A 14585-nucleotide genomic window follows, 5' to 3' on the forward strand; every position below is an offset into this window, starting at 1 on the left:
TTGAACCGGAGGTGTTAAAAGGTAAAGGCCCATTTGCACAATATGATCGATAAATGCGCATTACAGGAACGCTTGTTCCTGATCATCGGCCCGTTTAATGTGCTGCTGATAGAGCAAACTGCTTGTTGGGTCACATAATCAGATCATTTATGACTATGTAAAAATAACTATTGTCAGCAGCCCCATGCAAACAGTGGATGAGCTGCGAACAAGATGCATGGTGTATTGGGACATAATCATGTTAAGGCCACGGCCCCACTATCAGTATTCGGTCAGTATTTTTTCTCAGGAGTGGGAGCCAAAACCAGGAGTGGGTGATAAATGCAGAATTGGTGACTTGTTTCTATTATACCTTTTCTCTGATTGTTCCTCACCTGGTTTTGGCTCCCACTCCTGAGAAAAAATACTGACCGAATACTGACCAAATACTGATAGTGGGGCCGTGGCCTAATAGTCATTTTGTTCCAATTTTCTCAGCCCAAGTGAATGATTATTAAAGGGGTTTTCCCACAAAAAAAAAGTAATTTTAAAGTTTATTTTAATCAATAGATTTTGGAAGAAAAATAATTTCCACAATTGGATGTGTTTAAAAATAATGTTCCTGTGCTGAGATAATCTTATAAATGTGCCCCTGCTGTGTACTGTGTAATGGCTGTGTCTGACCGTACAGGAACATGGTCTGATCATACCACAGCTCCTGGGCAGAGGAGGAAGCAAAAGAGTATACACACATTACAGCACGGGATCACAGCTGATTCTTTCTGTGAGGTAAAACATTTCCCTGTTTTTAAAAATGTTTTACCTTACAGAAAGAAAAAGCTGTGATCCTGTGCTATAATGTCTGTATACTCTTTTGCTTGTGGAGAGGCCACAATCCAAGCTGCTGGAGGTCTAGTGTGAAGTTTCCACAATCAGTGATGGTTTGGGGAGCCATGTCATCTGCTGGTGTAGGTCCACTGTGTTTTATCAAGACCAAAGTCAGCGCAGCCGTCTACCAGGAAATTTTATAGCACTTCATGCTTCCCTCTGCCGACAAGCTTGTGGAGATGGAAATGTCATTCTCCAGCAGGACTTGGCCCCTGTCCACACTGCCAAAAGTACCAATACCTGGTTTACACACAACAGTATCACTGTGCTTGATTGGCAGCAAACTCACCTGACCTTAACCCCATAGAGAATCTATTATATAGAATCTATGGGGTATTGTCAAGAGGAAGATGAGAGACACCAGACCCAACAATGCAGACGAGCTGAAGGCTACTATCAAAGCAACCTGGGCTTCCATAACCCCTCAGCAGTGCCACAGGCTGATCGCCTCCATGCCACATTGCCGCATTGATGCAGTAATTGACGCAGAAGGATCCCCGACCAAGTATTGAGAGCATTTACTGAACATACATTTCAGTAGGCCAACATTTTGGATTTTAAAAACATTTTTCAAGCTGTTCTAAAGTATTCTAATTTACTGAGATAATGACTTTTGTGATTTCATTGGTGGGAAGCCATAATCATCAACATTAACAGAAATAAACACGTGAAATAGATCACTCTGCTGGTAATGACTCTACATAATATATGAGTTTCACTTTTTGTATTGAAGAACTGAAATAAATTAACTTTTTGATGATATTCTAATTTAGTGAGATGCACCTGTACATAGTGCTTAAGGCGAGCTAAAAATAAAAGATAACAGGGTAGTTTTGAGGGGTCTCAGAGGGACAGCCAGATTTTTATTTTTTACTGCCTGGAAAACTTAAGTAATAGTTATTTTATTATATAGTCACATTGCCTGCCATCAGGCACATTTCAGAAATCCCAGATATGCCCGTAATCTACACTGCCTAAATAACACAACGGGTCACGTCAGTCAAAAGTTGCAGCCAGTCACAACTTCTCAACCATCATGAAGAACGAACTGAAGACTTTGACTGACCCTCTCGGTATTTTTAGGAAATATTATCTTACAGAAAAGGCAACATGTTGAGTAACACCAGAGGGATGAACAATAAGTTTAGTCATCTGAATAAACCTGAAGTTGTAGAATAGTCCGACTTGTACGCATTCCACTAGATAAGCCAAACAAAGGAACAACCCAAGGAGCCCGTCAAAGCCGGCAACCCTGACAGTAGTAGTAACACCTGACACACAAGAAGTTAATGCTGCACCACAAGCTTACAAAGACGCGACAAAACTGCAACTAGAAAACTCACATTTATACAAAAATACCAGCAAAACATGGTCAGGGTCAGGAGACAAAGCCCGCTCAGTGCAGAAGGTGGCCCTGAAGATGTGAAATGACTGATTCATCAACCCTACAATAAAACAGTGGAAATTAGCTGAAATCCTAAGGTTATGGTGGTCACTTAGTATGGAGAAATCCTAAGGTTATGGTGGTCACTTAGTATGGAGACCAAGGTATAACATAAAAAAAAATAATCCTGAAAGTCTGAGAGTTAATGAGAGGCAAGGACGTTCAGTCATCTCCATTACTCACACGCATATCCAACAATAATGTCCAATTCTTATGGCCTATTTTGGACAGGCCGTTATACGACCGCCGGTCGACTACGTACACAAGCCAATCAGGGCTCGTTTACTGAGCTGATGAAACAGTGATGGGTACCAAACGATCATTAATACGATGGATCTGTCCCTATATAGAACATATTATCGGCAGCACATCACCTGTTGAAACTAAGCGATGTGCCACCGATAACGATGATCTTTATACATGCATAAGAATAAGGCCAATGGTGCAGTCGCAGCACTACTGAAGCTTTGCCAACCCTTTGTCAGGCCAATGGTCGAAAGTTTTTGTAACGAGATTATGCAGAAATTGGTGTTGGGTGGAGTTTGAGCCACACGCGGTAGAACCAGGCGGTGCCCAATTGGGTCACGACTTTTTTGCCATCGTTTTCCTGAAGAGTCTTTTGTTTCATAAACCAAACTGGTCTAAAAGAAGCCGTGGGGCTTTTTTTTTTTTTTTAGACTCTAACTTCCGATTGTTTCAGGAAACAACACATGTACATGCACAATAGTCTGATCTCAACCCTATCTTTTGTACAGGTCAATGTGTACAGGGTCAGTTGTGACACCTCTTATGATTGGTGGATCCTGAGTTATTGTCGTTGCCTGTCATTTTTAATCCAGCCTCTGATGATAAAGAAACTGCAGAAAACTCTTCCTGGAAGTAGGAGTGTAAAAAAAGCCTCAGCGACAATTGTGAAAATTGCAAAATTACTAACCAATTCTTTTAAAAATATTTTGCCAATTTTTTTTTTCATATTTTTTTTTTTAACACATAAACCGGATTTTAACTATAGGTAATTTTCTGATGAAAGCTCCCCCCCAAGGCCAAAACGTAGGACCACAAATTACCGCCATGTGAATCCTCAGTGATCCTGATCATCAAGTCATATTAAAATGACAATATTGGATGCACCTTGCACAAATCTTACATGTCTGGTGGTGAAGCATCTATCCGAGCCTTTATTCTTATACCGAGGACGGTGACTAGATCCGGAGAAGACCCGATATTAATAATCCGGTCACGTTAGAGGTGCATACACAATCATACACCTAGGGGGAAGGAGACTGTGCCGCTGTCAAGTTCCTTCCACTTAGATACGGTCAGATGCACAGAATATTCCTCGGCTCATCCGAGGACAGGAATGTCACCAGCAGGCGGGGGAGGGGGAGTAATGATGAACTCGGGTGACACATTTCATCTAACCCGAGTGACATAGGAATACACCTCGCAAAAATAATATCAGACATTAAACATTCATCTCAGGCTCGACCTCTGCTGCATAGATAAGAATAGCAAAACCTATTCCCACCGCAGGAAAATGAGCCCCTGAAGAAGCGGTGTTACGGAGGGATCGTTTTCTCTATGCAATTGATAATGTACCCGTGACTGGATCAGGACGTCAGGGGTCAGATTGTAATGGAAATTATGACAAGTAACCACCCTGAGAGCACCAAATCTCTCCATTATAGATGTGGTGCAGCTATTTATAGGCAGTTAAAACACCACAATTTCAGAACCCTGCGTAACAATGACTCACCACAAAAATGCAAAATGTAACCAGTTTTTAATTATACATGCCGGCACGTCAGGCGTGAATTTGATTGAGGCAATAAACACTTCATATCTTACATAATTTTTAGGTCAAAAGTAAAAAAAAAAAAGTGTTACTTGGCATAGTATAGGTTCAGGTCTATTACCGTGCACAGCAAGAGCCAATACTATGCCAAGTGACACTTTTTACTTTTTTTTTTTTTTTTATATTCTGCACATATAAATCTACTTTTTTTTTTCTTTTTTTTTTAAAGGGTTTACCCCAGCTTATTCATGTTTTCTGTACTACTGGCAGCATGAATCAGAATGCCACTTAAATTATTGCAGCCGTGTATGATTTATTCTGAAATACTGCTGCGTTTCAGACAAAATACACTTCTGTTACGCATTGCTTATATAGCACCATCATATTCCACAGCGCTTTACAGACATTTAAATTCCCTAGCAGTATGTCTTTGGAGGGTGGGAGGAAACCCACGCAAACACGGGGAGAACATACAAACTCCTTGCAGATGTTGTCCTTGGTGGGATTTGAACCCCGGACCCCAGTGTTAACCACTGAGCCAACTTTTAAAGTTGATTATGCAACTTGTCCAGGGCAGGTCTCTGGAGGCTTCTTCCCGCCCTGCTTCCCTTGACTGACAGGTCTCTCTCTAATCACAAAACATAGGGAAAGACATGGCAATTTAGGGCAGCAGGACAGGGAGAAGCCACCCTGGCCTCGGACTAGTCACATCACTGTGCAGACGGGCATTTGTCAACATTTTGCCTACAACCTTGTCTGAAATAAGTCTCATACAGGACAGGAGACGTGATCAGCACCCCTGAATTGAATATGGGACAAGCATTTAGCTGACCGCGCTCTCTCTTTAGCAACAATTTATATCCCACTAGCACAAATGGACTGGGCATGTTGAAATCCCACTGCCCAATCCTTCTCTCCCCCCATTATTTGCCATTGGAGGGAAAATCAGGACAACCCCATACATATCAGGCCTCATTCAGACGTCTGTTTGTCACTTACGTGTGCCATCCATGCACAGAACACGCACCCATTAAAGTTTATGGAGCTGTTCAAATGTCCCAATTTTTTTTGTCCAAGGAAAAAAAAAATCAAACATGGATGTCTGAATGAGGCCTTAAATGAATTAGGCCAAGTGCACATATGACCCGATTCAATAAGACTGGCTGTGTGCATGCCCGTTTTGATGGCCAGTGCACAGGAGCACGATGCGCCAAATCCATAAATTGGCACATCTTTCAGGGAACCACCAAAACGTACACTAGTCACGGGGGCCAGGATACATTTCTGTTATAATTTACACCACTTTATTGGCATAACTTACAAAGAGTTTGATGGCCACGTTCAGCCATTCTCCTTCTTATCTCTGCTCAAAAAAGGTGCTGGGATTGTCGCAAAAATGACAAAAGATGCTACATTATTTTGCAACTGCGAGTTGCACAAAAACTTTGCAACATTTCAAGCAGTTTTATGCAAAAACTCTGGTAAAATGGTTTGATTAACTAGAGCACCTTCCATCGGGCACATAACTAGGGCACCTTCTATCGGGCACATACAGTGGGTACGGAAAGTATTCAGACCCCTTTAAATTTTTCACTCCTTGTTTCATTGCAGCTATTTGGTAAAATCTAAAAACTTCATTTTTTTTCTCACTAAAGTACACTCTGCACCCCATCTTGACTCAAAAAAATCAGAAATGTAGAAATTTTTGCAAATTTATTAAAAAAGAAAAACTGAAATATCACATGGTCATAAGTATTCAGACCCTTTGATCAGTATGGAGTAAAATCACCCTTTTGAGCTAGTACAGCCATGAGTCTTCTTGGGAATGATGCAACAAGTTTTTCACACCTGGATTTGGGGATCCTCTGCCATTCTTCCTTGCAGATCCTCCCCAGTTTCGTCGGGTTGGATGGTGAACGTTGGTGGTCAGCCATTTTCAGGTCTCTCCAGAGATGCTCAATTGGGTTTAGGTCAGGGCTCTGGCTGGGGCAGTCAAGAATGATGACAGATTTGTTCTGAAGCCACTCCTTTGTTATTTTAGCTATGTGCTTAGGGTTATTGTCTTGTTGGAAGGTGAACTTTCGGCCAAGTCTGAGGTCCACAGCACTCGGGAAGAGGTTTTGATCCAGGATATCTCTGTAATTGGCCGCATTCATGTTTCCTTCAATTGCAACCAGTCATCCTGTCCCTGCAGCTGAAAAACACCCCCATAGCATGATGTTGCCACCACCATGTTTCACTGTTGGGATGGTATTGGGCAGGTGATGAGCAGTGCCTGGTTTTCTTCACACATACCGTTTAGAATTATCACCAAAAAGTTCTATCTTCGTCTCATCAGACCAGAGAATCTAATTTCTCATAGTCTGGGAGTCATTCATGTGTTTTTGAGCAAACTCAATGCTGGCTTTCATATGTCTTGCACTGGGGAGAGGATTTCCATAGGGCCACTCTGCCATAAAGGCCTGACTGGTGGAGGGCTGCAGTGATAGTTGACTTTGTGGAACTTTCTCTCATCTCCCTACCCAATCTCTGGAGCTCAGCCACAGTGATCATGGGATTCTTCTTTACCTTTCTCACCAATGCTCTTCTCCCACGATTGCTCAGTTTGGCTGGACGGCCAGGTCTAGGAAGACTTTTCGTGGTCCCAAACTTCTTCCATTTAAGGATTATGGAGGCCACTGTGCTCTTAGGAACCTTGAGTACTGCAGATATTCTTTTGTAACCTTGGCCAGATCTGTGCCTTGCCACAATTCTGTATCTGAGCTCCTTGGGAAGTTCCTTTGAGCTCATGATTCTCATTTGGTCTGACATGCACTGTGAGCTGTGAGGTCTTATATAGACAGGTGTGTGCCTTTCCAAATCAAGTCCTATCAGTTTAATTAAACACAGCTGGACTCCAATGAAGGAGTAGAACCATCTCAAGGAGGATCACAAGGAAATGGACAGCATGTGACTTAAATATGAGTGTCTGAGCAAAGGGTCTGAATACTTATGACCATGTGATATTTCAGTTTTTCTTTTTTAATAAATTTGCAAAAAATTCTACATTTCTGCTTTTTTTCAGTCAAGATGGGGTGCAGAGTGTACATTAATGAGAAAAAAATGAACTTTTTAGAATTTACCAAATGGCTGCAATGAAACAAAGAGTAAAAAATTTAAAGCGGTCTGAATACTTTACGTACCCACTGTAACTAGGGCACCTTCTATTGGGCACATACACTCATGGTCAGCAAGATGGCTCAGTGGTTAGCACTGCAGCATTGCGGTCTGGAGTTCAAATCCCACCAAGGACAACATCTGCAAGGAGTTTGTATGTTTTCCCCGTGTTTGCGTGGGTTTCCTCCGGGTTCTCCCACACTCCAAAAGACATAATGATAGCGAATGTAGATTGTGAGCCCCAATGGGGACAGAGATGATGATGTCTGTAAAGCGCTGTGGAATTAATGGTGCTATATAAGCAATGCATAATAAATGGTATACACATTGGACAGCAGGCATGATCTCGAATAATGACATTGTAATCGTCCGGTGTACATTCTGTGGTGGTCCTCCATAGGTGAGCACAACATATTGTATCCTGTCTGACATATCCCTATGCAGCAGCACAGACTCCATGCACGAGACCAAACAACCATGTCCAAGAGGTCAAAAGGCGGCCATAAACCTTAGATTGCAGTCAGCCATACAAACATAACTGCTCTCTCTTTAGGACAGTTTATCTCCCATGAAAACAAAGGGATTGGGCATGTTGAAGTCCACCTGCCTGATCCTTCTCTCCACCAACATGGACCACTGGGGGGAAGAGTCAGGACAACTCCACACTCAGATGAAACACACTGATCTCGTCCTCTATAAAATAAGATAATTTTAACCATTCGTTGACTAAATAGACAACAGGAAAGGGGATACGTTTTCCCAAAAAATAAATGTGGCTCTGCTACACGACATTCGTTTCTTCTCCATAAAACATAAATAGATGAATGAATAAGCAATGTATAGGAAAACGCAGATAAATCTTTGTAGGATTGTGCGGCAGGACAAGTAAAAGGGCTCATTTCATCCTTTTACTGTCTGGGTAAACTCCCCCATATGTTACACCCGACATAACTGCCTCGCGGACCACCTGACCTCTATAGAAGCTGCTAGCAGATAGGAACGCTCCAATGACAGGGGGAGTCGCTATGGCAACTGCAGACCCTCACCCTCCCTTCCAACTCTGCTAAACTGATAGGCAGTCAGCCAGATCTCTGCCTTTCCACAATCCCACCGCTGTGTCAGAATGCAAAGGCAACCCCTGCCAGCAATGACAATCAGGTCACGGTTCAATTGTTCCTGGTCTTCACCGTTTTTGGAAATCGTTGTGATTTCGGGGCAGGCAATGACTTCTGCAGCCTAACCTCGACTGACACGAAATGCACTGCAGCCAATAAGGGCAAATCCCCAATATGCAGATTTGGTTGCAGAAATTTACGAGACGGAAATCTGTTCGAGTCATGCGAGTGGGGTTGTTTCAGATGAATGGGACAGTGGCAATATTTCCTACAACAATATCCACAGTGAAAAATGCAATGTAAGAACATATCCTAAAGGGAACTGGGAGACATTAAGTTGATGGTGTGGGGGGTGGACACAGACAGAAGAGGCCCCTGTTCAAGAACAATATAGGGGCCCTTTGCCATCATAGAGCTCCTAAAAATGCAAAATTGCACCTGCTTTGGAGGTGGTAGTGGCCCCTTTACCTCTTGGCCCCCTGGGCGACCGCATAGGTTGCACCAATGATATGTCTGACCCTGGTGTGGGGCACAATTTGTACTTCTAGGAGGTGCGGATGCTGCTCTGTCTATTAAAGGGGTTCAGAAATGGAAACCTACACTATAGACCCCGTCCTACTGCGCATTGTTGCTTGTGCCAAACTTTTGGTGCATCCAAATTCTACAAGATTTACTCCGATTTCACGACTTCCAGGCCTCATACGCATACACGAGGCTATTGACTTTGGGTCTGAAGACCCCCGGCCGGTCCGGCCATGGCCTGTGAATGCCGGATGAGTAACAGTGGCCGAAAGGAGAAATCCACTTTGTGTGAAGGCTGCAGAATTGCAGGATACAATTCCTGGGATAGCAACCATTGTCATATTTCGACAGGAATAAACTTCTCACTAGAATAAGTGGAGCCAGAAGGCGGCCAGGTGACACCGGTGGCCCAGAAAGCACACCTTCACTAATCTTGACACATCTCACTTTAACGTGCAGATTCAGGACAATAGGAGTGTAATATGGGTGCATTCTTAGTTACCTGAATATTACCTATGGGGCTATGTCCATATCATGGTTTAGTATGCGTTTAGTCACTCCATCGGGTTTGGATGATAGGACTTGCATCCGGCACACGGGGTTCACATCACATTTGCCCCTGTCATTTACGTTCAGTCGCTTTGTTGGGAATTACGTCCGAACCCCAGTAAAACGAGATTCGGACGCATACACTGACGGGACTAATGACTATAATGCTGCAGACGGAGTCAGTGTGCTCTGTCGTGCATCATTTTCGGCCATATATGCTTAATGGAGGCGGGAAGCAAGACTTACTCAACTGCATCTTCCTGCCCACCTCACCTATGCGGATACAGCCAAAAATTATGTCCAACAGTGCACACGGTGACCCCATCAGCATCATTACAGTCAATGGTCGTCAACACATAGGTCCGAATGGAAGGACATAAGCACCGACAGAGCCGCTGAACGTTGGGGCAACTGTGATGTGAACCCAGCCTAACGGACATAGGTCCAATCACTGAAACGGAGGCTAAATTCAGATGTCCGTAAAACATGGTCCATGCACAGACTGATGTACGTACGGGCTGTTGGTCTCCTGACTCGAATTCCGCAACCTCCATATATGAGACGATCAAGTTCAGGTCAAGAGCCCTGTGGCCGGTCCGTGTTTCGTGGACCATGTTTCATGGCAGGCATGGTCCGATTTTGGACTGTGAAGCACAGACCGGCCCAGGACTCCTGACCTGGACATCACATCCTCATAGATGTCTACGAGAAAGTTGAGTTTGGGTTCTTGGGTTGGAAAGATACATTGACCGTGACACACCTGTGTGTGAATGCAGCGCTACAGGATCATAGGTCATTCATTTCACTGATCAGTCCAGCAGTGGGCCTGGGGTTGCAGCCATAATACAGATTTAGCAATGCAAAACTAAAATTACTGATGGAAGTCATCAGAAACCCTCTTGAATGCAAGACCTAGAATAAGGAAAAGCTTGTGCTCTGCTGATTTTTTTTCTATACAGTGAAATCGAAGACTGTCTGTAGGGTTGTTGCAAGTAGATAATGATCGTAGCCGGGGGTTAGGGAAGGGTTTTAAACCAAGAGAAGTTTATCACTTCTGTGAAAACCTGATTATCTTGTCTGCACCAGTGAAAAGCATGTAAAAGGCAAGATCCCGAAAGATACCAAGGGGTAGAATATTGTTAATTATACTGCTGAGATTAGACAGGCACAAATGGTCCAGTGCCCTTATCTACTGATAATACCAGCAATCCGCATAGACAACACGAAACTACAAAGTTATAATTTACATTAAGTGCCATTCATTGTGTAGGGGAGCAGTGATCACACGTGGGCATGATTGATCCCATAGAAGTAAACTGAGCGGGGCCTCTGGGGAGCACTGGGGGTCTCTGGGGAGCACTGGTAATAAATCTATCACCAATATTTATTGTTTAGTGGGATAAACAACTTAACAAATAACAACCCAAAAATTACAATTAGTTGGAAAACTAACTTCATGACATCTCAGAAAACATCCATTTCTTCCCGATAGAGAAAAACATCAGAAATAAGTGGACTTTGTAATAATAAAAAAATATATATTAATATAAAAAATAATAAACAATAATAAATTAAATAAATAATAAGATATTTAAAAAAAATAATTCTAGGTAAAGAGAAAAGTGAATCCAACAAATTTTTTGCAAATTGTATTTAGTATATTGAAAAGGGGTATGTTCAAAGGTGACAGATTTGTTGCAAATATTTCTATGAAAAGGGCTTGCAGATTTCCATGTGCAGATTTGCTGTTCAGTACAAGAATACAAAGGCTGCCTAATGTTATTTTTTGTGCAGTTGAAGACTAACGTGTGACATGTTATTAAACAATCATGCTAATTTTTGCTCTAAAAAAGGAGCAACAAAAAGACAAAAGGTAAGAGACAATAAAAAAAGCACCTTTGATTTTGCACAAAATGTAGCAATAATACACACATACATACACATATATATTCACAGATGATGAATTGGTGCCCAAGGCTTTGTTCCTCTGGGTAATAAGAAGCCACAAGAGGAAAGAAATTATATTTATTTTTTGGCATAAAAAAAAAAAAAAAAAACGGATGTCACTGTGATGGTGAAAATGAACACATGGACCAAAAATGGATGTAGGATCCTGCCGAAAAATGGTCTATTATTTCTCATATGCAAAAGGAAAAAAATAAATAACTAAATGACGTGTAAATGAGGCCCTGCAGGCAGCACTGGAGATGCAGGATGGACATTGGGATGGACATATGGTTGGAAGGACTGCCATTAATGTACACGGTGCGTTTAATTCTACATGCGGATTTAGATGGCAGGCCACAAAAGAGCCTCCCAACCTCCACCAGTGACCCTACAAAGTGAAAAAAGCAATAAATAATAATAACAACATCAGGCTAATTCAGTCTATAATGGTGAATATAACGTCTTCTGTATAGGACTTTGCACGCACAGATGTAACATATAGACGGCATGTCCTATGGGGCCGTACAGATGGGCTTTGAGCCTCCTACTAATGATAGGTACCTGTATATATATTATGGTAAAAAAAAAGGTGCAAATCACAGATGAATCTGGCGATGAGCGAACTTGTAAAATCTGTCACCACTATGAGCATTATTGGGCTGCGGAGCTGGATGTCCCCACTTTCAGGAGGGAAATGCTGCTTTGTACACCGCCACAGACCACACCAGTGCCATATACATCCTATAGTGACAGCAATCCTCCAGCAAAGCCTGGAGTCCAGAACAATGCACCATGTAGTCACCCAGGACATGGCAGCAGAGACCCCATTGTGAGAGCTGCCCCCCAAATCTGCCCCCAGCAAGCTGTGGTGTCACACCCAGCCCCGGCTGCACCCCCCTGCCCCGGTCCTCACCTGCACGGCTCCATGCCCCACATTGCAGCAGGCTCCGGGCTCTATGGTAACTCCCGCAGCCGCTGTGCAGCGCAGCTCGCAGGTGACATCATCCTCCTCGGTGTGATAGGACACAATTGTGACTCTCTCCGTGCCTGTGCGCAGGGGCAGCTGATAACGCGCACAGGATTCTGGGATCTGTAGTTCCGGGCGGCTGTTGTCAGCTTCCAAACAAAGCGTTTCTGAACTACAACCCCCACAATAGATCCGGCTCCGCTCTGCTTCCCTGTGTGCGGCTCTTATCTGCAGGCGAAGAATAGGATTGCCTGCTGACAATAGGAGGAGTGCGGCTCTGCAGCACAAAGCTCAGCGAGCGGGGCTGCCACCTGGCGGTCACTCCTGGGGATACACCCTATGTAACATGGGGGAGGTGACTAATAATGGATGCAGTTTATATATATATATATATATATATATATATATATATATATATATATATACACAGTACAGACCAAAAGTTTGGACACTTTCTCATTTAAAGATTTTTCTGTATTTTTATGACTTTGAAAATTGTACATTCACACTGAAGGCATCAAAACTATGAATTAACACATGTGGAATTATATACTTAACAAAAAAGTGTGAAACAACTGAAAATATGTCTTATATTCTAGGTTCTTCAAAGTAGCCACCTTTTACTTTGATGACTGCTTTGCACACTCTTGGCATTCTCTTGAGGAGCTTCAAGAGGTAGTCACCGGAAATGGTCTTCCAACAATCTTGAAGGAGTTCCCAGAGATGCTTAGCACTTGTTGGCCCTTTTGCCTTCACTCTGCGGTCCAGCTCACCCCAAACCATCTCAATTGGGTTCAGGTCTGGTGACTGTGGAGGCCAGGTCATCTGGCGTAGCACCCCATCACTTTCCTTCTTGGTCAAATAGCCCTTACACAGCCTGGAGGTGTGTTTGGGGTCATTGTCCTGTTGAAAAATAAATGATGGTCCAACTAAACGCAAACCGGATGGAATAGCATGCCGCTGCAAGATGCTGTGGTAGCCATGCTGGTTCAGTATGCCTTCAATTTTGAATAAATCCCCAACAGTGTCACCAGCAAAGCCCCCCCACACCATCACACCTCCTCCTCCATGCTTCATGGTGGGAACCAGGCATGTAGAGTCCATCCGTTCACCTTTTCTGCGTCGCACAAAGACACGGTGGTTGGAACCAAAGATCTCAAATTTGGACTCATCAGACCAAAGCACAGATTTCCACTGGTCTAATGTCCATTCCTTGTGTTCTTTAGCCCAAACAAGTCTCTTCTGCTTGTTGCCTGTCCTTAGCAGTGGTTTCCTAGCAGCTATTTTACCATGAAGGCCTGCTGCACAAAGTCTCCTCTTAACAGTTGTTGTAGAGATGCGTCAGCTGCTAGATCTCTGTGTGGCATTGACCTGGTCTCTAATCTGAGCTGCTGTTAACCTACGATTTCTGAGGCTGGTGACTCGGATAAACTTATCCTCAGAAGCAGAGGTGACTCTTGGTCTTCCTTTCCTGGGGCGGTCCTCATGTGAGCCAGTTTCTTTGTAGCGCTTGATGGTCTTTGCAACTGCACTTGGGGACACTTTCAAAGTTTTCCCAATTTTTCGGACTGACTGACCTTCGTTTCTTAAAGTAATGATGGCCACTCGTTTTTCTTTACTTAGCTGCTTTTTTCTTGCCATAATACAAATTCTAACAGTCTATTCAGCAGGACTATCAGCTGTGTATCCACCAGACTTCTGCACAACACAACTGATGGTCCCAACCCCATTTATAAGGCAAGAAATCCCACTTATTAAACCTGACAGGGCACACCTGTGAAGTGAAAACCATTTCCGGTGACTACCTCTTGAAGCTCATCAAGAGAATGCCAAGAGTGTGCAAAGCAGTCATCAAAGCAAAAGGTGGCTACTTTGAAGAACCTAGAATATAAGACATATATAGTTTTTATCACTACAAATTTTCTGATCTCTTTTTATTCCATTTATGGGGAGGCGAAGTAACCAAAAGAAAAAAGAGTCGACCATTTTTATATATTTATTTAACATATGGAATAAATATTAGAACATTTTATTATTGTTATTATTCCTATAATTATTGTAATTATTCATTATCAATTATTTTTATTATTATTAACATGACAGTTACGCACATGTCGATACCAGGTTATTCTTTTTATTTTTTTTATGCACGGAATAAATATTAGGACATTTTATTATTTGTACTTCTTATCACTTCTGTAATTATTATTAATGATTATCTTT

The 14585-nt window shown here is 42.7% G+C and overlaps 1 protein-coding gene across 5 annotated transcripts in view; it reads right to left on the reverse strand.

Moving 5' to 3' along the window:
* Positions 1 to 12531, reverse strand: part of DAAM1 (dishevelled associated activator of morphogenesis 1) — a 188257-nt gene extending 175726 nt beyond the window's left edge. For 2 of the 5 annotated variants that reach the window (XM_073638751.1, XM_073638750.1), the window contains exon 1: positions 12309 to 12531. The gene's annotated coding sequence lies outside the window, so the exon portion shown is untranslated. The remainder of the gene's footprint in view (positions 1 to 12308) is intronic. The other 3 variants (XM_073638748.1, XM_073638753.1, XM_073638754.1) reach the window with 3 other exon arrangements.
* Positions 12532 to 14585: the final 2054 nt, after the last annotated feature.

This window comes from Phyllobates terribilis, unplaced genomic scaffold (assembly GCF_046119375.1).
Source record: "Phyllobates terribilis strain yellow unplaced genomic scaffold, ASM4611937v1 Scaffold_7__3_contigs__length_470593459, whole genome shotgun sequence".
NCBI classification, from domain to species: domain Eukaryota; kingdom Metazoa; phylum Chordata; class Amphibia; order Anura; family Dendrobatidae; genus Phyllobates; species Phyllobates terribilis.